The sequence below is a fragment of the Sminthopsis crassicaudata genome, chromosome 4, assembly GCF_048593235.1.
Source record: "Sminthopsis crassicaudata isolate SCR6 chromosome 4, ASM4859323v1, whole genome shotgun sequence".
In the NCBI taxonomy this organism is placed as follows: domain Eukaryota; kingdom Metazoa; phylum Chordata; class Mammalia; order Dasyuromorphia; family Dasyuridae; genus Sminthopsis; species Sminthopsis crassicaudata.
This window is the reverse complement of record NC_133620.1, coordinates 297,226,804-297,236,544: the sequence shown is the minus strand read 5'-3', so window position 1 is coordinate 297,236,544 and position 9,741 is coordinate 297,226,804. Positions and strand designations below refer to the sequence as shown.

At 36.6% G+C, this 9,741-nt stretch overlaps 1 long non-coding RNA gene across 1 annotated transcript; it reads left to right on the top strand.

Annotated features, from left to right (window-relative positions):
- Nucleotides 1-2,440: 2,440 nt before the first annotated feature.
- Nucleotides 2,441-7,989, top strand: LOC141566817 (uncharacterized). The gene is made up of 2 exons (XR_012489390.1): nt 2,441-2,924; nt 6,549-7,989. It is a non-coding gene; the product is annotated as an uncharacterized LOC141566817 (long non-coding RNA).
- The last annotated feature ends 1,752 nt before the right edge of the window (nt 7,990-9,741 follow it).

The window sequence follows — 9,741 nt, the reverse complement described above, 5'->3', positions numbered from 1 at the left end:
TAGTGATATAATGATTGGTGTGTACTCAGGGTACAGCATATGAGCAAGAAGCTCTCAGGGCCACACACAAGCCCATTAAAGGACAAACCCACTAGAGGAGAAGCCCACTCTCAGAGGAGGAGACAGATTCATTCCATCTTCCACCTTTGTCTTGACTGGAGACATTCAGAGGGAGCTAGAGACAGAAGCTGGCAGAGGCAAAGAATTAGTGGCAGGAGATCTTGGAACCAAGGAGAGAGATAGGCCTCTAAGAAAGCTAACCAGGCCCCAGGAAGGAGACAATAAAGGATTTGGACTTTAACTCCTAGCTGTATTTGGGGTGATTACACTGAACTGAAACGAAGGCTGCTCCCAGAATCCCCCAAGAAACCTGTTCCCAGAGAACAATATATTTTAGAGAAGAACATTACAGGGTGGGGTGTTAGAAAGCCAAGGAGATCAGTAATTAGAATGGAAGAAAGAGAGCATTCTAGACAAGGGGAACAGTCAAAGAAAGCCCAATACCTAGACATCCAATTCAAAAAATCTGAAAGGTATCTGGAGATGAAAAATTGGAAATCAGCAAAGAATTTAGGGCAGTATAGATATATTTAAGAATCACTAGCATAAAGATGGTGATTAAATACATGAGAGTTAGTGTGATTACGGCTAGGTCAATGGAGTTGAAAAAGAAGGTCCCAGCCATAACCTTGACAAACCTCAACAACAAGTGGGTGCAGTAGATAGGAAATTGATCATCAATATACTTGCTTAAAGATGAGTCCTGGAAAGTGATGGAAACTAGATCTAGCTGTAGAATTTGAGAAAACAAGATAAGGATCTCTATGTATCTTTGAAGTAGCGAAATCCATGTTCACCATATGTTCTCCCAGGTGAAGGCAAACGGGTATTGAGCATCTCAATGAACTGTAATGCTAAAGAAAACTGAACATAAATCTAATACTGAAAAATAGGTAGCACCACAAGGAATGGAATAGAATGGTGCCTGGACTTAGAACTTCTGGATGTCCAGGTATACACATATACCATGTAAATCCCATACAAAATGATAAATAAGTTTACCAACAGAGCCTGGCTAAAAATTAGGAGGAAGAACAGGAGTGTTACAAATGAATTTACAAAACAGTAATACCCTGATCCCTGAGAGAGTCAATAATGTGTGAAATATTTTTAACTGCTTCACTTGATAAGAGGAACAGATGGTAATAGTCCTCCTTTGGTTCTAAGAATTATAGGAATAGCAGCTTTTAAAAACCCTACATTTAAGGAAGAGACAGTCCACAGAAGTCAGGAATGTCAGGTGGAATATCTTGAACATTCTTAGGAGTTTCTTGGGCATTTCAAATCAAAATGGGAAACGAGGAGAGGGAGTTCTCAGGGAGATGTACTGCAATGGATCCATCAGGAACATGAAATAATGCTTTGAAGTTTACAAGGCAGATCTTAAGCTAACAAATTCTTAGGAAACTAGGCATAAATAGAAAAGAATATTATAATATAAGAGGATCATTAGTTAACCTATGAGAAGCCAATCTGGGGACATTTGGGGGCTTGCTTACTGGAGATTCCAACAACATTGAAAGTCCCAATTGCCATGCAGTCAGAATCTGGCCTTCTTGTCAAAACTGAATTAGATTCAATTCCAGTTAATAAACAATCATACAATGTGTCTCCAACTTTAAGAATAAAGTGGTGAACCAGTGTGGGGAGAGTCAAAACTGTGATAGCTAAGATAAAGACATCCAGATTGCGAAAAACAAAAATATTCTTCAGAATTTACAGTTCCTGATCTCTCAACTCATATCATAGATCTTTCATAGTTCTCCCAGGGTTCCTCTTGTTCTTATTTTTTTTAAGTCCCACAACTTTTTTTCACATCTTTGGCAAGATGTTCTTTTTTGTTACAATAAAGATACTCATGGTTTCCTGAAGCTCCCTGAGTAGAGAAGTCTGTGTTTTTTTATTTATATTCTTGCCTTTTTTTTCTTTATGTACACACACACACCTACTATTATGAATGAAACTGATAGAGACACTAAGGTAGTTAATATCTGAACAAATCTAATTATTAGTTAGATATGCAGCTGCATTACATATGGATCCAAAGCCCCTCAGTAGAACACCAAATAATAGAAAACAAAGCTTTCTTATAGTCAATAATGAAGAAAAAATCAAATTGTGTGGAACGGAGAGATGAAGAACTTACAGTAATATGTGAATTCTTTTTCTTTATTTTCATTATTCCTGTGTTTCCCTATGACCTGCATAAGTGCAATATGTACAGCCATATTTACTTAGCCTTAGTTACAGACATATTTACTTAACATTAGTCAGTGACATTAATCAGTATTTGACATTTACCGATATTTAGACTATTAGTTTAAACACTGTCTGCTTGATTATCGAAAGCCTAAAGGCCTGATTTTGTTTCCTAGAAATCAGATGATTTGGGGGAAACAGAAACCTTCCATTCCAATCTCTCTAGATAGCAACAACCAATTAGATGTCCCTTCCCCCCAATGCTCTCTTACTTGTGATGTGTGTGTTGTAACAAAATCTATAAAAGCTGTGTATATTCTCAAATTCTTTGGTCCTTCTTATCTTGAAGTGGGACTGTCCATTCTCATGAGAATTTAATAATAAACAATCTTTCTGCTTTCTACTTTGAGTGATCTCTGAGTAATCATTTTGAGTAGGGGTCTTCTGTGTCCCACACAGTTGGGACTCATCTGGGATGGAGGTCTTTGGGGGAGAAGGCTGTAGACCCCAAACTGGGACAGGCATGCCCACAGAATAGTTCTCTCTGTGGTCTCTGGCACTGAGGCAGAGGTACTCAGTGGAAAGCAGAATTGAAGACTGAAGGAAGTAAAATCCTGACAGCCGGCAAGGTGCAGTTTGAAAGAATTTTACACATGTAACTCAAGGTAAGCACTTGGGAATCTGGGGGGGGGGGTCTATTGGCTAGGTCAAGGGGGACCCCAAGGGATTAGCCCTCCTAAGTTTGTTTTTGTTGGGACTAATTTAGACCCCAGTGATAAAGGACTTTCCTGAGGAAGCTCTTGAGTGACTGTGGGTGTGAGGGTAACAGAGAATTCTGCTGACACCTGGTTTGGGACCAAGTTGTAAAATGGGATAGAAGCAGTCAGAGAATTTGTGTCAGGATGTTAGCCAGGGAATTCTAATTGACAGCCCTCTTGAGAGTCGATTTAAAGACTGACTGGGATGAACCTCCCAGATATAAAAGGGAAGAAAACTGGGAGGATGCTCACAGGACTATTTGAGTATTTCAGACTTAAATCTATATGTAAAAGATAAAAATAGAGTTCTGCGTGTGTCTATATGTATGTCTGCTTTGCATTTTGTGTTCTGTGTTAAAAGTTAGCAAGCTTGTAAGAGATAAGAATTTAGCCTCTGTTGCAGGTTTAGAAAAATATCAAGCTGAATTGTTGGAATTGGAATTCATTCAGAGTAGTAATTCTTTCAGAGTGGTTCTGAATGTAGTGGTCTTAGATTGTGTTAAGGTAATTTGGGAACTAATTTTGGGCTTCTTAAGATTAGGATAGTGCAAGAAAAGAAAATCTTTTTCTCTTTCTCTCCTTCTGCCTCTGGCTGACTGTAGCAGCTTTGCGGAAAAGGGGGAGAGAAGGGGAAAAATAAAAACAAAGATTGAAAGTTTGAAAAGTTTTGAGAAAAAAGATCAGTGTGCTATCACTTTAAAACTCCTGTAAGCAAGGGACCTGTGACTTTGTTATCAGAACTCAGGCTTGTGGAATCCTGCCAGAGAAAAAAAATCTCAAAGTAAAGCAAGAATTGGTACTTAACTCTTTCCTGGTTTACAAAAAGAAGAGATTTGTGGGAATCAGAAGAAAAAAAAAAAAAAACTAAAAGGCAATTCTGTTTGAATGGTACACAAAGGTAGATTTTAGGGAATCTTATAAAATAAAGGACTGGTTAATTTTAAAATAACTTTAAATTGGTATGTGTGTTAAAATTGGAAACTGAACACAATGCTAGCATGTCTAAATAAATTAAATGACATCTCCAATTCCTGGCCAGACATAAATAAGAAATTGCAGACTTGGAAGGGTGAAATAAAAATAAGGAGGGGTAAATAGTCAAACATGGGGATCTTCTGACTTGTTGAACCTATGGGAAAACTAGGCATTTTTCCCAAAAAAAAAAATTGTCCCAGGAGAAGAAAGAAAAATCATTATTAACAAGTTTGTTTTCATGGAATTAGAGTACAGAAAGTTTAATAAGAGGGCTAAACTTGGGCGGGAAAATTGGTAATCGTTTGTCTGCGACATCTGATTAAGAATTTTGGGAACTTACTATTTTTTAGAGAGGTATTATAATTTTGAAATTGGGAGAAATAATTTTACTGCACGTTAGATTTATTCTAAGTATAAAATATTAAGAATTGTTTGAATATTGAGGCCTTTACAACTGAAGAGAGAAATTTTTTTATTATTATTTAGTTGGACTTCAAATTAAAATATGGGTTATTAAACAAAATGCCAGTAGCTTACCTTAGGGATGGTCATGTTTGTATCTCCCTACTTAGATGGTATGTTGCTTTGGGTATTGGGTATTTGGGTAATTGGGTATTGGATAATTTGTAAACTATGAGTTAAGCCTTAAAAATGGGTCAGCTTGGGGAGGCTAGGTGACAAAGTGGATAGAGCACCAACCTTAAATTCAGAAGGACCTGAGTTCAAATTTTGTCTCAGACACTTAACACTTCCTAGCTGTGTGACCCTGGGCAAGTCACTTAACCCCAGCCTCCAAAAAAAAAAAAAAAAAAAAAAGTGTCAGGTCTGTTGGATATATGTATAATTTTCATGAAATTTGGTTTAAAGTTATTTACGAATCTTGAAGTTTAAAGATTTGTTTGTTTTAAAGGGTGATTTAAAGACAAGGGACAAGAAAGATTGATTTACAAAAGCAATTAATAGTTTAAATGGAGCATCTAATTAGAAGATTGGAATGGTTATTGGTTTGGGAGTGTTTAAAGTATGTCAGAAAAGATTTGAGTAAGTAGGCATTGGAAGGTATATATGAGGAGAGATTGGAAAAGAGAAAAGAGAGTCACAAGGACAGGGAAAAGGGTAGTCACAGAGAGACAGAGATGGGATGTGTTTCTGGGGAGATAATGCTGGTAAGAGAAACAGAAGGGTAGTATGTAGTAAGAGAGAAAGAGGGTAGGAAAGCCTGGTAGACTTGAAAAGAAACTTGATATTGGGAGAAAGTAAGTAAACTGATTGGCTAAATCCTGAGAAGGGTTCCTTTGTAGGAAAAGAATTTTTTTTTCTTTCTTCAAGGGTAAAGATTTAGCTGACTTCCCCTTTACTTCTTGAGGCTGCTTCTTTAGAAGTGAGGTGGGAGGAAGGGCAACAGTGGAAAGGTGCTGTAGCCACTTGGTTCCTTTTGCTGAAGAAAGCAATCTAATCTTTTAAAGGGACAGACTGCTCTTACAAGATGTTAATTGATTGAATATTTGTTTCTTTTAGATACATAATGGTTTTCTTGTTTAAGAAATATGATCATAAATGCGATCTATAATTTGAAAGGGTTATTTCAAAAAGTTTAATTGATGTTTTCAAGAACTTTTCAGATTCTTTTCTGTGAAAATAGGAAATTTTAATTAACTGTATTGATGCCAATTATCTGAAAGGGACTCCAAGAATAATAGTTTTTGTCTTTGTCCTTTTGAAAATACTTTTGTTATGGGCAATATGTACTTTGGGATTTTTCTGTGTATTGGATATTTTAAAAGCAAAATGATTGATATAATATTCAACTTATGAAACATCTACTTGGGGAAGTAAGAATTGTGTGAACTTTCTGGGATAAATTTCTTATTGTTATCAATATAAGGTCATGGTAAATAACTGTTTGGGATTTATCTGAAACTTTGGTTAATAGGATTTATTATTGGAGATAAAATGTCTTGGGCTTATAGTTAATGCTATTTGGGAGTTTTAAAGCTCTACCCTCTGACAGTTAGTGGGACAATTAATTGGAATAAAACTGAGTTAAAGCTATTTTATCCTGTTTGGCTGAAAGTTAAGTTTTAACTGCTTATGTTATATTATTGTTATGTCTGCATTTTTCTTCCTATGATTGATTTCTATGACCAGAACAATAGTCAATAAGAACTGTTAATGCAATTCAATTATGTCATACCTTGATGTTTCCAACCTGATTATATGTAATCATTATATCCTAAGTACTTGGGCAAATAAGTATTAGTCTGATCATCTATCTGTTACTGGATATTGTGTTTATGATACTCAAGTGTTTTTTAAAAGGTTTCCAACTAATGAGAGGACAATTAGCACAGTGAGACCTAGCTGCTATTTATTTGGGACTACAGCTGACAGCCATTTTCCTGCCCTGTTAAGCAAAATCATCTCTTCACATAGGAAGCTGCTGGCTCTTTACATTTGGCGAACCAAGTCTTTCTATCTCAGACTGTCCTAACCTTTATTTGTTAGATTTGGGGTTTTTTTTTGCTGTTGTTATTCTTGATTTTGGTCAAATTACAGATTGTTGAAGCTCTTCTGGCACATGGATCGGCCCATCTGAAGCTTTGGTAGCTGTCAGCATGCCACATCCACCCCCTGCATGGACTGAGAGCCTCTGCCCATTCTCAGCCTGAAGCAGCTTAGATTGAGACCATCACCCCTACTTCTGATGTAATTTGGTCTGATATGGGGGGAGTGGGAAAGTGGTTGATGAATTATTGTTAAAATTGCAACTGTATTACTGTGTATTTTAAGATTTGGGATAGAAATTGTTAAATTGTGTAACTATTATTGTTATGGATGTTATGGATGGAACTTTATATGTGAGATGGTTACTTGATGTTTTAGCTTTGAAATTCCTTATTCTGTTGGAATTGTTCTGGCAGACTATTCTCTGTTTGCCTGTTTTTAGGAAATCTCCAAGATATAGACACCTGTCTTGGGACTGGCAGTCTCCAGCCTTGTAACCTCAGTTTCTTACTTGGTATCTCAGCATTCTCAAAGGACATTGCAATTTTGAGATCAGTCCTCTAAAGTTCTGGGTTTGCCTGCCTTCATGGTCTAACTGTGCATATTTTGCTCAGAAATCTGGATCCTAGTAGCAGCTCCTGTTCTTCTGAGTGGGGACAGGTGGAGCTACTCCAGGCCCCACTCTTTCCCTCCTTTGGAGTCCCTGACAGACTTGGGGTAACCCTCCTACCATGGGCAGCATGACTGTCTTGGGCAATGCTACTCCCTATATAAGCAGAGACTGAGTTAAATGTACATATGACCACAGACCTAATTCATAATGAACTGTCTATCTCAAACTGGATTCTCTGGCTGAGATGGTGCTCCAACTATAGAGGGCCTTTGTACTACTGATAACTCTGGGGTTGTCAGGGAGAGACTTGCCCTTACTATAAGTCCTTGTTTTATTTTAATTGATTTGCTTCACATTGGGTTGGTCAAAATTATGGTGCTGAGACCTCCCGTGTATCTAGGGGGAGGTAATTCAATAATTAAAATATTCAGAAGGAGAGTGTGTAATGTTGTACCTCAGTTTTCCCAGATTGTCATCTTTGTTTATTTATCTTTGTATTTTTATGTCTGCCAAATGCCAATCTGTTCTGTGATAAGAGCTTCCAAGAAGTTGGTGGAAGCAACTCTTATGGTATGGATTTATTGCTATCAGTGGTATATCCTGTTGCCACTATGTCTACCCTGTGTAATTATATTAGTAAGCAGAATAGTTCAACAGTCCTCATCAAAGATACTGCATACAGAGAATGCTATTAAAATGATGGTTCTCCAGAAAGGTAGCTGGAATATAGTAGAGAGGGATGATCTTGATGGTGAACTTAAACAATGTGTAGATATGTTAACTGATTTTGAATGGTATGTAAGTTCTTCATAGAAAAATGATGAAAAATCATTTAATATTATGGGGGGAACTGTGTGGAATAAAGAGATGAAGAACTTACAGTAATGTGTGAATTCTTTTTATTTTCATTATTCTTGTTTTTCCCTATGACCTGCATAAGTACAATATGTGCAGCGTATGCCCCCTTCCCCTCAATGCTTTTTTACTTGTGATGTAATCTCTTATAACAAAATCTATAAAAGCTGTGAATATTCACTAATTCTTCGGCCCTCCTGCGGTGAGTACCTTATCTTGAAGTGGGACTGCCCATTCTCATGAGAATTTAATAATAAACAATCTTTCTGCTTTCTACTTTGAGTGATCTCTGAGTAGTCATTTTGGGTAGGATTCTTCCCCGTCCCACACAAAATTATATAACCTTGTACAACAAGGGCATTTCTTCTGAGGATTTTAAGCACAATTTATAAGAAACATTTTTCAATATTTTCCTGAAATCATGTAATAAAGCTTTTACATGAATATAGAACTTAAAGTCACAAAATAGATGCTATTCATAATGTAGAGTTTGTTTGATTCTTTTGGAAACAAATTTTTGGATTTTTGGAAGTCCGTGTCAAGAAATTTCATCAGGGAAGACAACACAAAAATGAAACAGAAAGATGTGTTTATGGGATGAAGATGAGGGTATCTGGTTGGTCTTGGGATCATGGTCAAGAAAGTCTAAAGAGAAAAAAGAGCAGCCTACAGAGGAAGGAATGCTTAGCTAGCTCTCCTCCTTAAAATGAGAGATCCTGGGAGGAACTAGCCTTTCAGACGGAGAGGCCAGAGGGTTAAGACTACTTCCAATGTGAGAAATAGTACAGGATGGAGTGTGTTAGTAAGGTTGTGTAACTAAGGCACATTGAAATTCTATTGGTGAACCTGTGAAGTGATCCAATGTTTCTGAAAAGCAATCTAGAATTAGGCTTTTTTTAAAAAGTCAATAAAAGTAAACGTCTTTACTCTTTAACCACATTATGCTGGTAAATATTTAGCAGCTAACTCTAATGGGGGGGAGAATGTGTATAAACTTAATCTTCATTTTTCTCCATTATTTTTTTAAGTCTAGATAATCAATAAAACAATAATTTTAAAATGTTTATTGTTTATACTCTGATTTGTTGTGTATTCCAATTTCCCATGTATAAAGTTCTCACTGAAAATTCAACACTCTACTTCCAGGAGCTGGTTTTGAATTATCTCTGCCTTTAACCCAAAATATATTCCAAAGAGATCACAAGTAGATGCCTGTAGATTGATTGACTGTTGTTTCACATTCATTTTATTTATTAGCACTTTTTCTCTTTTTTAACAATTTTATTGACTTTAAGGGGAAAAAAAAAGTTCTCAACTTTATGAATTGTTTCCCCAATTTTCTATTCTATATATTACTAGTTTTATTTTTATTCTTTTCCCCCATCTTAATAGCTTTTTATTTTACCAAATACACGCAAAGATAGTTTTCAACATTCATCTTTGCAAAACTTTTTGTTCCAACTTTTTCCTCCCTCCCTTCTTACCCCGCCCCCTTGTTTTAATGACAATAAAAGATTAATTCATTTCCCTTAATGAAAAACACTGCATCAGCACTCAGGGCTTCTGATCCAAGTATAGTAAAAAAGAATATAAGGACATATGATGTTTCAAAGATAGTTCACTGAGATTGCATCTTGATCAGGATAACGCAGGTGAACTGCTCCAGGACTGTCAGGCTACAACGTGGCTGGGTCCTTCTAGCCCGGACCAGTAAGTTTGCGTCTGCGCATTACGATCTACCGACTGGTTTACTACCTCAGATTTTGAGGAGGCGAG